Source organism: Felis catus, chromosome A1, assembly GCF_018350175.1.
Source record: "Felis catus isolate Fca126 chromosome A1, F.catus_Fca126_mat1.0, whole genome shotgun sequence".
NCBI classification, from domain to species: Eukaryota; Metazoa; Chordata; class Mammalia; order Carnivora; family Felidae; genus Felis; species Felis catus.
In genome coordinates this window covers 109,143,644-109,161,196 of record NC_058368.1, presented here as the reverse complement: position 1 = coordinate 109,161,196, position 17,553 = coordinate 109,143,644, and positions in this window count along the sequence as shown.

Below are 17,553 nucleotides of genomic sequence, written 5' to 3'. Positions count from 1 at the left end.
AGCTCAACACCAGAGCTTTGTGAGTCAGAAGCAGAGTGAAACTGGACACAGAGGTTCTCAGCTGTGAAGCACGTCACCCAGTTAACAAGCAATAACCATACTAAGTATTACCAGTCAGTGCCCTGCAGCCATGAGGGTGGGCCAGGGGAAGCTGGGCCAAAGGCAGATGGGTGTCACACATCACCCAGATTCTCCTCCCACCTCGTTCCTCTCTCTGGTCCTGGCTTCCACCTCAACCACCCAGCAGCCAAACACACCCAGAAAAAAATCCTTGTACCACCTTCCACCCAGACTAATTCCACAACATTTCAAGTGAAACCTCAGGACCAATACATATTTCTTTCCTAATTTTTTTAAAGTTTATTTATTTATTTTGAGAGAGGGGAGGGGGGAGGATGAGGAGGGACAGAGAGAGAGGGAGAGAGAGAATAGCAAGGAGGCTTCATGCCATCAGTGCAGAGCCTGATGAGGGGCTTGAACCCATGAACCATGAGATCATGATCTGAGTTGACAAAAAGAATCGATACTTAACCAACTGAGCCACCCAGGTGCTCCAGCCTATTTTTTTTTTAAACAAAAATAGTAAAACATAGAACTCAGAAAACTCAAGTGATATGGAGAATTAGATCTAGACACGTTTTGATTTTAACTTTGTGTTATATAGTTAATCTCTCTGAATGGAAATCTACATCTACACAAAACAATTGTCCCTTTAAGTTACAAACAACACTGACATAGTTCTATTCCTCTCTTAAATCTTTAAAAACTGGAATTGCTCATTACAACTTACAGTCATAAAACTTACAACTTACAATCATGGCCCCCACAAAAACCCACACTCCAAAATATTCATAGTGTTATAACAGCCAAAACTGAAATCAACCCAAATGTCCATCAAATGATGAATGAGAGCCCAAAGGCAGTATATCCACACAATGGAATATTACTTGGCAATGAAAAGGAATGGAGTACTGACACATGCTGTGACATGGTGCAAAATGAAAGAAGCCAGACGCAGATCACAGGTGGTGTGGCTCTATTTCTATAATGTCCAGTATAGGATGTCTAGAAACAGAAAGTAGATGAGTGGCTGCCAGTGGCATGGGGAAATCAGGAGAGTGGAGGTGGGTGACAATTTAGGGGTACACTTTCTTTTGGGGTAATGAAAATGTTATAAAATTGACTCTGGTGATGGATGCATAACTGTGAATATATTAAAAGCCATTCAATCATATATTTTTTTTGTTTATTTTTGAGAGATAGAGAGAGAGAGAGAGAACACATGAGTGGGGGAGGGTCAGAGAGAGAGGGAGACAGAGGATCCGAGGCAGGCTCTGTCCTGACAGCAAAGAGCCCAATGAGGGGCTTGAACTCATGAGATCATGACCTGAGCTGAAGTCAGATGCTTAACTGACGGAGCCACCCAGGTGCCCCTTAATCATACATTTTAAATGGATGAATTGTATGGTGTGAGAACTATAGCTCAGTAAAGCTGTTTTAAAAAAAAAAAAAAAGTACAAGGAAAAAATATCTCACACAGGCTAGTGACTGTTGCTTGTGAAAGTGATTGGTGTCAATCTACTGGTTTGAAACATCCACAGTGAATGTGTCCTCGAGGCTCTTTGTGCTGAGGGGCTAGAGAAGTGCCCCAAAGTAGCACTCAGGAAGATGCCCCTGGGACAAAGAACAGCTCTTCTTCCACTGGCCACAGTTTTAACTGCAGCATTTTAGAATGCTCCGATATCAGGAGGCACTTATGAGTGGTCTGGCTTATAACATAACTGACACGGGCGACACTTCAGCTGTGGGTTGTACCAGTCATCAGAGGTAAGCTGAGACAGGGTCACACTCAGGGCGCTCAGGGTCATCACCGTGTGCACCCTCAGATGGGTCACCAGACCTTCCGCACACAGAGGAAGACTCTTCCCACTTGTCTGATTTATGGAGGTTCCAGACCCTTCAAATGAACCATAAAGCTACCTTGCGCCAAGTACACAAGGATATGCATAGGGCAAATGGTAACAAAGGCAAATTTTGCTAGTGTGTCAATAATTCAGGTTAAAAGAAATAAAGAAAAATAGGATTATGTGAAGTTAGGATGTAGATTTAAGAGAGTGAGGTTATTTAGGGACTCTAATTTTGTTTTCCATTACTTCTACTTTGTTCCTTTTTCTGGTCTACAAGCACAAATGTGATTCATCCTCTACCCATAGGTGGCCAGCCTCATTTTCTGATAAGAGGCAAGAGTGACAGAGACCTTGGGCTGCACACCCTGGCTTGCCACATATCACCTCTGTACATAATTTAATCTCTGGGCCCTGGTTCTGCATTTGTAACAAAGGAATAATATTTGCTATTTGACCAGGTTTTTGTGGGGGCCAAATGAGATATAAACCGCATAGCAGTGCCTGACACACAGAGTCTTAGGGCAAAGCAGGCAGAGGGTAGGATGAAGGACAGGGATCATCAAGCTCCTTGCAAAGAAGGACTAGTGACACTGAAGGAAACTGTCACAGAATCCCTGTCACACATGGCCCTAAAGGGGTTGCGAGTCAGGAAAGAACAGCATCAAACCAAGCAGGTGCTGAAAATCAGGAAGTCTCTCCTAGATCTCATCACAATGCCAAGAAGCAGCACAATGGCCTTAGCCTTCTGGACAGAAAGTACTCTTATTCCCAAATAGGAAACTTAGAATTATTATCTGTGGAGGGCGAATGGGGTCGAAACAGAACATCAACAATCCTCACACAACTGCTCACATTGCAGGTTGCAGAGGGGAGTCCATTTTCTTGTCTCCCTGCTGTCCCTCCTCAGGGCCGCTTGCGGTGCAGACAAGTCCAGGGCGTGCTGCCATCTGCAGGCAAAACAAGAAAAAGCACAAGTCATGAACCAAATCATCCACCTGAAGTGCCTACCAACTGCCCTCCCCCACTCCCACCCCTGGACTGTCCACAGGCAGCTGCAACAGCTGGGTCCACCCAGGTGCAGGAGCCAGGAGAACCCACTCAGTTCAGTTTGTGATCCCACCACAGAGTCACGACATAGTAAGAACTGTAAATTGTAAACTATCAAGGACTCAAGCATTTCTTAATAGCAACAACAAGCAAACTTACACAGAGCTCACCAAGTACCGGACACTGCTCCAAATGATTTACATTTAGTAACTCATTTAATCCTCACAAAAATGTTTTAGGGGCGCCTGGGTGGCTCAGTCCGTTAAGTGTGTGACTCTTGATTTCGGTTCCAGTCATGATCTCACAGTTCGTGGGATCGAGCCCCAAGTCTGGCTCTGCACTGACAGCAGGGAACCCGCTCCCTCTCTCCCTTTCTCTGCCCCTCCCCTGCTCACACAAATGCTCACTCTCTCTCAGAATAAATAAACTTTTTAAAAAATTGAATATTTTAAAGGTCTCTGCTGCTTTGCCTGATTAGTAAGTTATCATATGAATAATTAAAATGAAGAACTTGATAATGGCCAATTTCAAAGAGGGGTCAGCTATGAAAACTTTGAGAGAGGATCTGAGCATCCTGCATATCATGCATCCCTCATTTATCAAGCACCTGTTATGGACCAGACACTGCTCTAGGACCTGGAATGAACCCAAAAGACAAAGTCCCTTCTAACGTGGGCTTCCATTCTGGTGGAGGGATGTGACAAGAGAAGGAGCAATAAATGCTGTGCAGAAGCAGCAGCAGGGTAAGGGAACAGAGGGTGATGACAAAACCATTGATATGCATTCACTTACTCATTTATCCCCATGTACTTATTAACCATCTACCATAAGCAGGACATTGTGCTGGGATCCAACAAAGGGCAAAACCCACACATGGTCCTTGCCTGTATGGAGTACTTACTCACATAGGAGAAGCATATATTAATCAAATGATCACTGAAATAAATGCAAAGGTATAACGACCTGTGGTTAAGTGTGACAGCAGAAAGGCGCAAGCCACTATGAGAGCATCCTAAAGAGGCCTGATCTTGTCTGAAGCCTTGGGAAGACCTGGAATGGAGTGTAGGGTAAAAAACACATGCAAAGGCTGGAACACAGACAGCAAGCCAGAGGCTGGGTAGGGAGAGAGGAGGTACGGGGAGGCAGCCCTTGTATGGCACCCCCAGCCCTGAGAGGCTTGCATCCTCTGAGGACTGGAGCACCACATGAGAATTTTAGGCAGAGGAGTAATGTGATTGGATGTGTGTGTGTTTTTAAAATGCTGTACTACGTGGTAGGCTGAATAATGGCCCTTCCAAAGATGTTGATGTCTGAATCCCTGCAAGTAGTGAATATATCCCCTAACATGGAGAAAGGCAGAATGTGATAAATTAAGGATCTTGAGATGGGAAGATGATCTTGGATTATGCAGGTGGGCCCAATGTAATCACAGGTGTCCTTACAAGAGGGAGGCAGATGAAGATGTGACTATAGAAGAGGAGCATCAGAGCAGTACAACCTGAGAAAGACTTGTTGGTTCAAAAGATGGAAGAAGGGGCCGTGAGCCAAGGAATGCAGGAAGCCTCAAAAAGCTGGAAGAGGCAACTAAATGATTTTCCTCCAGAGCCTCCAAAAGGAACACAGCCCTGATGAAACTTCGATTTTAGGACTTTGACCTTCAGACTTTGTGGTAATCTGTTATAGCAGCCATAACAGACTAACACACATTGGCTTCTGTGACAAAATAGTCAAGAGGTAATGAGAAGTAGGGACCAGTTGGAGGTCACTGTGTTATCCAGGCAAGAGATGTGACAATTTGAATCACAGAAGTGGTGGCATTGGGAGTGGAGAGGAGTTGAGGGACCCTAGGAAAGAGGGAGTTGGCCAGTCAAAGGTCTTGCTACAACCTGGCAGATGTCACTGGAATGCTGCAATAGGCCTTCTTGAGGCTCAGGACCAGGCTGTCTGGACCTGGCCAGGGACCAGCATCCTTTGTAGAAAGAGGAAGCCTGCACCAAGGCAGTGAGACCACTCTCAGAAACAGACATCATCTAGTCTCTCAATAGGGACCTGCTGACCCCATTCCCACAAAAGAATCCAAGAGTTTGGAGAAAAAAGTTCTGCAGTTCGCTAGGAACTTCTACTAGGCAAAAGGTAGAAATTGTTTCTGCCAAGCATTAGACCTTGCAGTGAACATATTTTTCTTCCCAACAGAGGTTTTGTAAACCTAGCAAGGAGACATCCAAATTTAAACATATGTATCTCCAACCCAGCTTGATGTGGGGCTTGATTCCACAACCCTGGGATCATGACCTGAGCCGAAATCAAGATCAAACACTCAATCAACTGAGCCACCTGACCGCCCTGGTTTCCAATTTTCTGATAGCAGAAGTCTCACTGAGAGGAACAGCTTCCTATATAAGAACACTCCATTTAAAATCTGTACCTGGGGATGCTTGGGTGGCTCAGTCGGTTGAGCATCCAACTTCGGCTCAGGTCATGATCTCACAGTTCGTGAGTTTGAGCCCCGCATTGGGCTCTGTGCTGACAGCTCAGAGCCTGGAGCCTGCTTCCGATTCTGTGTCTCCCTCTCTCTCTGCCCCTCCCCTGCTCATGCTCTCTCTCTCTGTCTCAAAAATAAATAAAACATTAAATTTTTTTTTAATCTGTATCTGAAGCTCTGATTGTTCTTTAGTGTCATGTTTTGCACGTTTTAGTCATCCATACGTCACCATAACTATTTCACCAAAATTAAATACCATATGTACTATACTTAATATTTCTCTTTAAATTAATTAATTCCTGCCCTTAAATAATAAATGAATCTTAAAAGCAAACTTTATTTACTACTATAAATGGAAAACCAGCATCTTATGTCATAAAGGAAGGCAATCTTACAGACAAACACAATGGAAAACAAAAAACCGTTGTGAAAATATAGTTAAGATATTGCTATCCTTTTGCTCATTATTTGATATCAAAAGGGAGATTTGGAAAGTTTAGAGAGGTGTTAAAGACATAGCAGCACCAAACTGACAGCTTTCTCCCTCCCTTGATCAGAACACTGAAAAGGAATTGACAGGGAATGAATAACTTTCTCAATATGCGAATCCTGTGAGACAACGCCACATATGTGTTCCACCTGGAATTACCCTGCACCACCTGACATCACCTCTCATAGGAACATGTCTTAGAATATAGTTCTAGAAGTAGAATTATTGCAATAAAAGATGTCAACACTTTAAGAAGCTTTTGATAGGGGCACCTGGTTGGCTCAGTCGAAGGAGCAAGTGACTCTTGATCTCGGGCTTGTGAGTTCGAACCACATGTTGGGTGTAGAGATTACTTAAAGATAAAATCTTTCAAAAATTACAATAAAAAAAAAGCTTTTGATAAACACCATCCAGATTAGTTTCACCACAGTTTTAATGTAAGAGTGCCCACTTGGCTCCAACCTCAAATAGTTAAGTATTATAAACACAAATGTTAAAACGTTAAGCGTTATAGTGTAAGATATTCACCAGCTGAATTTTCAAAGCGATTTTCATATTCCTCTAGCCAGTCTCTGACCCTGGGGCAGGACGATTACATGAACCTCCAGTTAGTGGTAAGTTTACACAAACTGATATTGCTCTTGGTTTAACCAAGCTAAAGTAAACTAAGTAAAACATGAGGAAGTGACTAGCATTTGCAAATACTTCAGAATGTTTTTGTGCCAGCAAAGGTCAAATGAGGCTCAGAATAGCATGGATTCCAAAGTAGACTTTTGAGAAATAAGGAAGCCAGAGAAGCATTACTCATGAGACACCAATCACTATAAATAATTCAGAAAGTTAATGAAAACTCTAAAAGAAACATATGTGTGAGCCTTCCTATCCTAATGTGATAGGGCCACTGCACAAATGCAGTTTAATGCACTTGTACAGATGAATGCAATTGTTAACAAAAGATTTCTAAAATAGAAAAAGAAAAGTGTATTCTGAAGTATGAAGAATTAATAACAATAGGAAGCTTCCAGATTATTTCAGTAATTCCTGGGCAGACACTTAATGTGTGTTTGCACCTATGAGGGAAAGTAAGGGACAAGAGAATTAAAAACATAAAAAGTTTCTTATGTTTGGGAAGAGGTTAGAGGTTCTGATTAACTTTTGGTGTTTATAGGAAAACATAAATTTGTTTATGCTTAAGAAATTAAAGAGGGCTCCCTGTAAGGTACAGAATTCCAAGTCATTAAATAAAAAGAAAGAAGAGGGGCGCCCGGGTGGCTCAGTCAGTTGAGCATCCGTGTGACTCTTGATTTTGGATCAGGTCATGATCTCACTATTCATAGGATCGAGCCCCGCATCTGGCGCTGTGCTGACAGCATGGAGCCTGCTTGTGATTCTCTCTCTCCCTCTCTCTCTGCCCCTCCCCTGCTTGTATAAGTACACACTTCCTCTCCCTCTCTCTAAAATAAATAAATAAACTAAAAAAAAAAAAAAAGAAGGAAGGAATGGAAACAGATACCTTGATTAATCCAGAAAAAGTCATAAGAACAAAAAGAAAAGGAAGAACTCATGATAAATATTTGGCAAAACAAGAAGGCAGAAATAAGGCCCAAAATAAATATATGGTAAAACCTTGAATTGTGAGTAACTTGTTCTGCCAGTGCCAAGACAAGCAAACATTTCTAATAAATTTTAACTTGATAAATGAGCGATGTCTTGCAATATGAGTAGTACATGACACCAAATGTTACGTGATCACAACTGAGCCGATGGTTCTTGAAATTTGCTTTGATACACAAGTGCTTTGGTTTACAAGCATGTCTCTGGAATGAATTATGCTCGTAAACCAAGGTTTTACTTGCATGTCAATTAAACTCTACTATTAAAAAACCAAGACTTTCAACTTAATTTCCTATTAGTTGGAAAACAAGTAAATAAATTATGATATACCATTTTAATGGATGTGTGTGTGTGTGTGTGTGTGTGTGTGTGTGTGTGTGTGTACACACCAGAAAAAGAGGCCCAGGACATTCATAGTTTAGAAAAGTTGTAGAAAAATGCATAAGCAGGGAAAAGGATCCAGAAAAACACTAATTTGGTAATGGTGGTTGCCTATAAAGAGTGTGATTATAGGAGACAGGAGCAGGTTTTCCTATCTCACTTTACAAGTGCCTACACTGAATCTATTACAAATAGCATATAACCAAAGAAATAAGAAGGAATGAAATAATAAATATAAGGGCAGAATCAGTGAAATAGAAGATACACAGAACAAAAAATAAAGGTGATTAATAAAATAAAAGTATTTCTTTGTGAGGTTTTTTGAATTTGAATTTATTTTTTAATTAAGTTTTTAATTTTAAGTAGGGTTAACATACACTTTTATATTTGTTTCAGGTGTACAATCCAGTGATTCAACAATTCTATGTATCATGGCTCATCACGATCAAAGTATTTCTTTGAACACAGGGAGACAGAACAAGAATAATATGGGGGTAAAAAAGACTACAGAAAAAAAAAGGCATGACAAATATGACAGACATTTAAAAACCTATAAAAGAACAATATAACTGTATTTTTCTATATAACTATAAATAACTATATAACTGTAAATAACTACATGACAATACATTTTGAAAACAAAGATGAAATCAATACATTTCTAGAAAAAAATGCCAAAATTGGCATAAAAATGTGAGTAACCATTTAAGAAATTGAAGTTATTCTATTCTATTCTATTCTATTCTATTCTATTCTATTCTATTCTATTCTTTCTTTAGTAGGCTTCATGCCCAGTACAGAGCCCAACATGAGGCTTGAACTCATGACCCAGAGATCAAGACTTGAGCTGAGATCAAGAGTCAGATGCTTAATCGATTGAGCCACCCAGGCACTCCAAAACCAAAGTAATCTAAAAAACTTATTCTCCATAAAGTTTCAGGGCTATGACGTTTTACAAGAGCATCCTACTACCTTCCAAAGAACAGACACTCTTTCCTTAAATGTGTTACTCTGGAAAATTAAAAAAAAAAAAAAAAAGGAGGAAACATCGCCCAACCTAATGTTGCTATAATTTTGAAATTTGGAATATGGACTGTTCATAAAAAGAAAATATGGGCCAGTTTCACTTCTAAACATGGATGCCAAACACCCAAGTAAAATATTACCTAACCAAATCCAAAAAAGTATTAAGAATATATCATAATAAAATATTTAAAAATGGTTCAAAGTCAGAAAATCTCTCAATGTAATTCACTACATTAATGGATTATGGAAGAAGTTACTACTGCTCAACATCTCTCTGTTGTCCTTTGCCTCCTGGGAATACCATTAAACTTCCCAGCCACCTTAAAATATGTGGGACCAGGTGACTAGTCCTCGTCAACGGAATGAGAGGAGTAGCGATATGTGTCCTCTCTTGCCATCATAGAGAACTCGCTGAAGGACTTAGGTCCTAGCAGTTGGGGAAGCAACTGGCTAGAAAGAGCCTGGGTTCCTGAACAACTAAGTGAAGGAGAGCCTACTATCTTCCCAACACCTTCCACTGTGTCTTGAGTGATAAATAAATAGCATTATTGGTTTAAGTCACTGAAACATTGGGGCTGTTACAGTAGCTAAGATTATACACTCTAATAATACATTGAAAACTGGTATGGGGAAGACGATTATCTCCCCAGATGATTATCTCCCCAGACACAGAGAGATCATTTGACAAAGTTCAATGCTAATTCGTGTTAAAAACAAAAACAAGGGGCACCTGGCTGCCTCAGTTGGAGGAGCATGCAACTCTTGATCTCGGGTTTGTGAGTTCAAGCACCACACTGGGTATAGAGACTACTAAAAAATAAATACCTTAAACAAAACAAGAACCAGCTTTTGGGAGTTGAAACAGAATTAGGAGACCAAACCCCTGTCTTCCCCACTACCCTCTTTCCTTCATCGCTTGATTATTCATTACTTTAGCCCCATATTGATGCATTTTCTTACAAAATTTTTCATTGGAAACTAATGCATGAATTTTATCTATTTTCCTTGATATCTCATATCCTAAGGAAAGGGATACAAACCTATAGCTAACATTATACTTAATAGAGAAACTACATATATTCTTTTAAAGAAATGGAACAAGGATTCCAGCTATCCCCACCAACATGTAATAGAATTATAGAAAAATTAACCACTACAAGGAAATAATAAGAAGTAAAACCAAGTATAAAATTGGAAGGAACGAGTCAAAAGTTGTCAGTGTTTGCAACTGGTATAGTTATTTCACACAGGACTCTCAAGAGAATCCACAGAAAAACTATTAGAATTAATAGGAGTTCAAAAAGATAGCTGGATATGAGACTAACTTAAAAACAACTGACTACACTTCTCCACACCAACAGTAACCAACCAAAGAGAGAGAGACAGAGAGAGAGAGACAGAGAGAGTGTGTGTGTGTGTGAGACAGAGAGAGAGAGAGAGAGAGAGAGAGAGAGAGAGAGAGAGAGAAAGAGAAGATATGTAACAGTGTAACCTATAACAATGTGACAAAATAAAAAAAAACACTTATAATAGTAATATTATTGAATCTAGGAATTTTTGTTTCTTAAGAGAGAGCAAAAGAGCAGGAGCGGGTGAAAGGGTAGAGGGAGAGAGAGGGAATTTTAAGCAGGCTTCACACTCCGTATGGAGCCCAACATGGGGCTCGATCCCACAACTCTGGGAATATGACCTGAGCAATCCCACAATCCTGGGATTATGGCCTGAGCCGAAATCAAGAGTTGGACACTCAAGTGACTGAACCACCCAGGCACCTCTCTAGGAATTATCTTAATAAAGAATGTATAACAGACTTGTGGAGAAAATTTGAAAAACTGTATTAAAGTATATAAAAGAAACATGAATAAATGCAGAGATAGACCATACTCACAAGTGAGATGGCATGACACTAAAAGGTGTCAATTCTTTACAGATGAACCTATGATTTCAATTAATTTCTAATCAAAACTTCAGAAAGACTTCTGTGAACTTTACAGACAGATTTTAAAATATTTATTAAAGAGTAAATCCATGACAAGCTAAGAAAAGTTTGAAAAAGAACAAAAAGGTAGATATTAAGATATATTACAAAGCCATAATAAAAACAAAATCCAACTGGGTTAAAGATGTAAATGTAGAAGAATAACTGAAGTTAGTAGGAGAAAATATAGAAAAACTTTTTGATCTTCAGGTAGGTAAGGATTTTTAAAATAAGATGCAAATAGCTCAAGCTAAAAGGAGAAAGATGATGGATGTGACTACACAAAGTTTAAAGATTTATGTTAAAAAAAAAAAAAAAAGAAGAAGAAGAAGAAGACGACAATGGACCTAAATGTAAAAGCTGAAACGATAAAGGTCTTAGATGAAAACATAGGAGTGACCCCTTACAACCTTGAGTTAGGCAAGAATTTCTTAGATATGACACAAAAACATAACAGGTAAGAGAGAAGATTGATCAGTTGGATATCAACAAAATTGAACACCATCAAGAAAGTGAAAAGATAACTCACAGAATGGGAGAAACTATTTGCAACTGATACATCTGAGAAAAGATAAATATCAAGAATATAGAAATAACTTACAATTCTATGATAAAAAACAAACAATCCAACTTTAAAAGTAGATCTGAATAGGGGCACCTAGGTGGCTCAGTTGATTGAGCGACCAACTCTTGATTTTGGCTCAGGTCATGATCTCGCGGTTCGTGAACTCAAGCTCCACCTCAAGCTCTGCCCTGCTGGTGCAGAGCCTGCTTGGGATTCTCTCTGTCCCCATCTCTCTCTGCCTCTCCCACTTGCTCTCTCTCTCTCTCTCTCTCTCTCTCTCTCTCTCTCTCTCTCTCAAAATACATAAATAAATACACATTTAAAAAAATAGATCTGAATAGACATTTCTCCAAAGCAGATACAGATACACAAGTGAAAATATGTTCAAAATCATTAACCATCAGGGAAGCATAAATCAAAACCACAATGAGCTACAACTTCACACCTGCTAGGCTGGTTATAACTAAAATGACAGACAAGTGTTGGTGAGGATGTGAAGAAAATGGAACCCTCATGCACTGCAGGTAAGACTGTAAAATGTTGCAGCTGCTTTAGAAAACCGTTTGGGACTTCCTCAAAAGTTTAAACATAGAGATACCATATGATCCAGCCATTCCACTTCTAGGTATATATCCAAAAGAAACGGAAATATGTGTTCACACAAAAACTGTACATGAATGTTCACAGAAGCATTATTCATAATAGCCAAAAAGTAAAAACAACCTAAGTGTGCACCAACTAATAAACAAATAAACCAAAAGCAGTATACCCACATGAGGGAATATTATTGGGCAATAAAAAGGAACAAATTACTGCTATAGGCTATAATGTGGATAAACCTACACTACACTATGCTAAGTGAAAGAAGCCAGTCACAACAAAAACATACTGTAGAACCCCATTTATATGAAATGTTCAGAAACAGGCAAATACAGACAGGAAGTAGATTAGTGCTTGCCTAGGGTTTGGGAGGAGCATATTGAGGGAAACTGGAGGGTGACCGCTAATGGAGTAATAAAAATATTCTAAAACTAGATCATGATGATAGTTACCCACTCTGTAAATGTACTATAAACCAATGAGTTCACTTTAAATAGGTGGATTTTGTGGTATAAAAATTATATCTCAATAAAGCTAATAATAAAAAGGAGACCATATGTGAGATTAACAGATGGGAGACCAGACTAGGGGAAGACTTAAAACATCCACATCTGACAAAGGACTAACACTTTAACATGTAAGGATACCAATACAGAAGGAACCATAAGAGACTCTTAAATACAGAGAACAAACTGAAGGTTGCTGGAGGGGTGCTGGGTGGGGGGATGGGCTAAATGGGTGATGGGCATTAAGGAGGGCACTTGCTGGGAGGAGCACTGGGTGTTGTATATAAGTGATGAATCACTAAATTCTCCTGAAACCATTTATTACACTATATGTTAACTAACTTGGTTTTAAATAAAATAAACAACAATACATAAAAACAACAACAAAAAAATAAGGAACAAAATGCAAACCCCATATAGAAAAATATCAGAAATCTGAAAGAAGGGAAAATTAGATGGATAGGCAGTTCACAAATTGACAAAACAATATGATGAGATGCTCAATTAAAACAGAAATGGAGTACTGCTTTAACCTAGTAGTTTGACAAAAATTAGTAAATTAAATAATAGTAAGTGCCAGCAGCTGTTGGAAAAGTGACTTTTCATGCACTCCTGGTGGGAGGAAACCGATGAAGTCATTCTGCAGCACAAAGTAGCAGGTTTTAGTAAGAGACATCAGTCTTTTACCAACAGTTCCATATCTGTCTGTCTACCAAAAAAATTCTTACACAAGGCCACAGGGAGATACTCAAAAGGACGTTTGGTGCAGAACTGTTCATGCAAGCAAGGGCTTACAGGCCACCGATGTCTATCCCCAGGAGGCTGTTAAGTACTTGTGGTGTATACTTTTCATACAAAACTATGCAACAGCCAGGAGTAATGAATTAGACTTACATACATACAGCATTATGGTTTGACTCAAAAACATAATGTGGAAGGGAAAAAAGAAATAGTATGAGATTTATAGTATAATAGTATTTATTTAGTTAAGTGCAACAAAAGCAAAACAAGACATACGTTTCAAAGATATACGTGTTCTAAGATGATATAATGAAATGTACTTTGGAAGAACGAACAAATATGCCAGCATGGCCTCCTGTCTGTGTGCGCATAGGGAGGAGGGTGTTGAGAGAGAAATGGAGTATAAAGGGAGGAAATAACAAAGTGAAATAAAATGAGAGACTCAAAATGGACCAAGGATTATAGTATGCCATGAACTAAGACATATGAGCAATTAAATTTGTGAGACCTGAGATACTAAGAAAAATAAAATACCATGCATTACTTTTCAGTGAAAGATTTAAGAAAGTCCATCACATGTGGGAGGCTAACTCAATGAAACATAAAGCTACGGAGAAAAGAAGGCAGTGGGAAAGCCAGAGGCTTGCTTGGTCTCCAGCTGAGTAATTCAGTTTCCAGGGAAGAAAGAACACAGGGTGGTAGAAATGTAGTGGATGTTGTCCCCACTACACCACCTCCTCCCCCTGCAGACAGGAGACAGGGGAGCAAAGGGAGAGAACCATCCACTACAGCTGAACTTTAGTTAACAGGAGAGAGAGAACAGGACATTATGGAATTCAGAAGAAAAGGAATAACTGATTGAATCCAAGAATCTAATTTTTTTGCCTTATGATAAAGGCAGCGTTCTCTAAAAGCAACGAATACTCAACACCGCCCTGGAGCAAGGCAGGAGAAGACGTCCATGCTTTAAAAATCGAGACCTTATGGGGGCGCCTGGGTGGCTCAGTTCATTAAGCGACAGACTTTGGCTCAGGTCATGATCTTGCAGTCACTGAGCTTGAGCCCCATATGGGGCTCTGTGCTGACAGCTTAGAGCCTGGATTCTGCTTCAGATTCTGTGAGTGTCTCTCTGTCTCTGTCTCCCCTCCCCCACTCGTGCTCTCTCTCTCTCCCTCTCAAAAATAAATAAATGTTAAAAAAAAAATTAAAAAAAAATCAGGATCTTATGCCATCTTTTGTCAAATTCAGATGGCTATTTTCAAAGTTAAGATTATTCAAGTTTTGTTTTAGTAATGGGCCTTATGATCAGATCCATGTGATTAGGCTGAATTCATTTTTATTGAGACAAACGCTGATTAAAAGGGGGTTCATGGTACTGGCTACAAAAACCGTCATCATTCGAATATAAGTGAAGTAAGCCACTTTACTTTCAACACTTAGTGCCTTCTACAATGTATGCTTGTCCCACATAACTGGCTTTCTGGGATATACATATATACACACACATGCATACACATACATACATACCCTAGATATATTCCTTCTTTTGTCTTGCCTTTTTCACTTACCCCTGGGGACATTACACATCTCACCGCCCCCCCCCCCCCCAATGTCTTCCCAGTGGTTGTGTCCACAGCCTTGAGGTGGAGCCCAGTTCCCGCACCCCACCATCAACCTAGCGTTAACGGGACGAGAGCACTCATCTTTCACCCTTCTGCGGGCAGATGCAGTGGACAGAAAGTTTCCTGGTCTGGGAAGGACTCAGTCCCTGAGTGCACCCATCCCCGACCGTTATCGCCAGCCCCAGGGTTGGAGCGAGCCCCTGTCTTCTCACGAACAGAGCGTTGGGGAGAGGGTGACGGCCTGGCCTAGCTGATGTCCATGCCTATGACCAAGAGAGGCGAGCTGCAAGCCTGCCAGTTCAGGGAACGGTTGGAAGGCACCCCAGGTGCGCCCAAGTGCACCCTATCTGTAAAACGTTAGAAAGGCAAACTACAGGAGGAGTGGAGCTGAGTGGGGAAGAGAAGTCTCACAGGTACGAAGGGGTAAATTATGAGTTCCTCCCTGCTGAGCTCAGGTGAAGCACTCTGCTCAGCATTTTATACAACCCCCACTTCGATTTTTACTGAAGTCCGGTGGGGGGTGGGGGACCGGTGGCGTCGTACAAAAAGGAAACGTGCGATGGGAACCGTGGCCTGTCTTGCCGAGGTGCGACCTCGGCCCCGGGCTGCCACATCCTTGGTACGCTGCTCTAAGCTCCCTCAGGTGGTCTTCAGCCGGGCCCGGAGGCCAAGAGCCCTGCAGGCCCGGGCGCTGCCGCGTCGCCGCCACCCCAGCCCCACGGCAGGAGCCCCCCGCAAGACCCGCGCGTGCGTCACAGGCCCGCCTGGCGTCCCGCCCGCCGGGTCCGCAAGGAGGAGCCCGCGAGGCGGCCGCCACGGGGCTGCGCTTACCTCGTCTGGCGCGGGTAGGGGCTCCAGCTCCCAGGCTCCTCGCCGACCGCCGCCGTTTTGTGCGTCCCTCGCCCCGACGGCAGCTGCGCCGGCCCGGGCCACGGCCACGGTCACTTTCATTTTCCTCAACAACAGCGGCAGGAAAGCGAAAGCGAAAACTGCCGAGAGGCGGGCCCCGGCCGAGCGCGGTGAACGCGGAGCGCGGGCTGGCAGCCAGAGGCGGGGGCTCAGGTCTCGGGGCTGCACGCGGGCGGCCGGGCGGCGTTCGGGCGGGAACCCAGTCCACCTGAGGCGCCGGAGCGAGCCTGGCGCGAACACCTCCGCGGGACGGGGCCCGGGCCGCGTCCGGGCAGCAGGTGGAGAGGCCCGCCGCGCGCCGTCGTTCGTCCGCGCGGCCTACTGTGCCTCGGTCCATCGGGGTTGCTTCCCAGGCCGCCCCTTAGCGCCTGCTTCGGCTTCGGGGCTGGTGGCGGCGCTTCGTGGGTTTCTGGCGTCCGGAGGTGGGTTTGGCCTGGGCGACCAGGAGCAAGCCTCTGAGGGGGTCTCGGGTGGGGGCGCTGAGCCAGCTGGGGTCGGCCTGTCCCCAAGCCTGGGCATGCGCACTGGTCCCTCTGCCAAGTTGGCGGCACCGTAGCTTCGAACAGCCTGGTCGTGACCGTGAGGTACCAGGCTCCTCATCCTGGGTCAGCGGAGAAATAAAAAGTCAGTGGTGTCAAGGAAATGGGGATTCTTCATTTGATTAAGAAAAACTGAACAGCAAGCTTAAGACTTGGACTCCCTGGACTAATTGGTGCCCATCAATACCCAAGGATTTAGAGGCTTATCACTTATTGGCTGTGTGATTTGGGGCAGAGTATTTACTCCCTGTAGGATGAGGATGATAACCATACCTACGTCAAGGTTGTAGGACTTAAATGAACCGATGTAAGGGAGAAAATATTTGTTGTTGTTTTTCTGGATGCTTGATAGACATTCTCTAATGTCAGTTGATAAAATTTGGAGATCTCTATGATAATAAGATAGTTTTCAAAGTTTGGACTGTGCTGTCATGACTTAGAAGGACTGAGGAGGCACTGCAGTCATTTTGGAAGGCACCTCACACTCCGCCTGACAATTTGCCCCTATAATTATGCCAGCGGACCAAGTTCTCTTAGAGCACCGCTGCAGTTGGAGTTGGACACAAGTCCCCACAGCCCTGTCCTGCATCAGTTACTGAGATCTGAAAATACTTTTTGTAAGCCGTCCTACTTGGAAAATGTTGCTAAGACTCCATACTCCAGTTTGCCACGTGTTTGTTCATTTTTGTCATAGAGCAGTCTGATAACTGGAACAGAAAAACAGATTAACTGCCTGATCTGCCAGTCACTTTGGTTTGCCTCTTTGAAATTCAGGCACGTTCCCTGCATGATGGAGGACTTGATTTGTGACTCATGCTGTGGGTTTCTAAGTGTTTGCAGTATTTCCCTCAAGAGCACATGGGGAAGTGAAGCAGGCCAAATGATGATCTTAGAAAAATGAGAGCCCATGTTTCCCCCTCCAGGAGATGATGCTTTTGGTCTGTAGTATGAAGGAAAAGGAAAAAGAAAAAAAAAAAAATCAAGGCAAGCCTTGGAGCTCTTCCTTGTGATAGGATAATCATTCTTGATTCCACGAGAGCAAAGTAGAGGTAAATCTGTTTCTGCATAAAAAGTATGTCTGGGAGATGAGGGTTAGGAAGAGAGAGGTAGAGATCCAAGAAGATAAAGCCAAGTCCTGGTTACCTT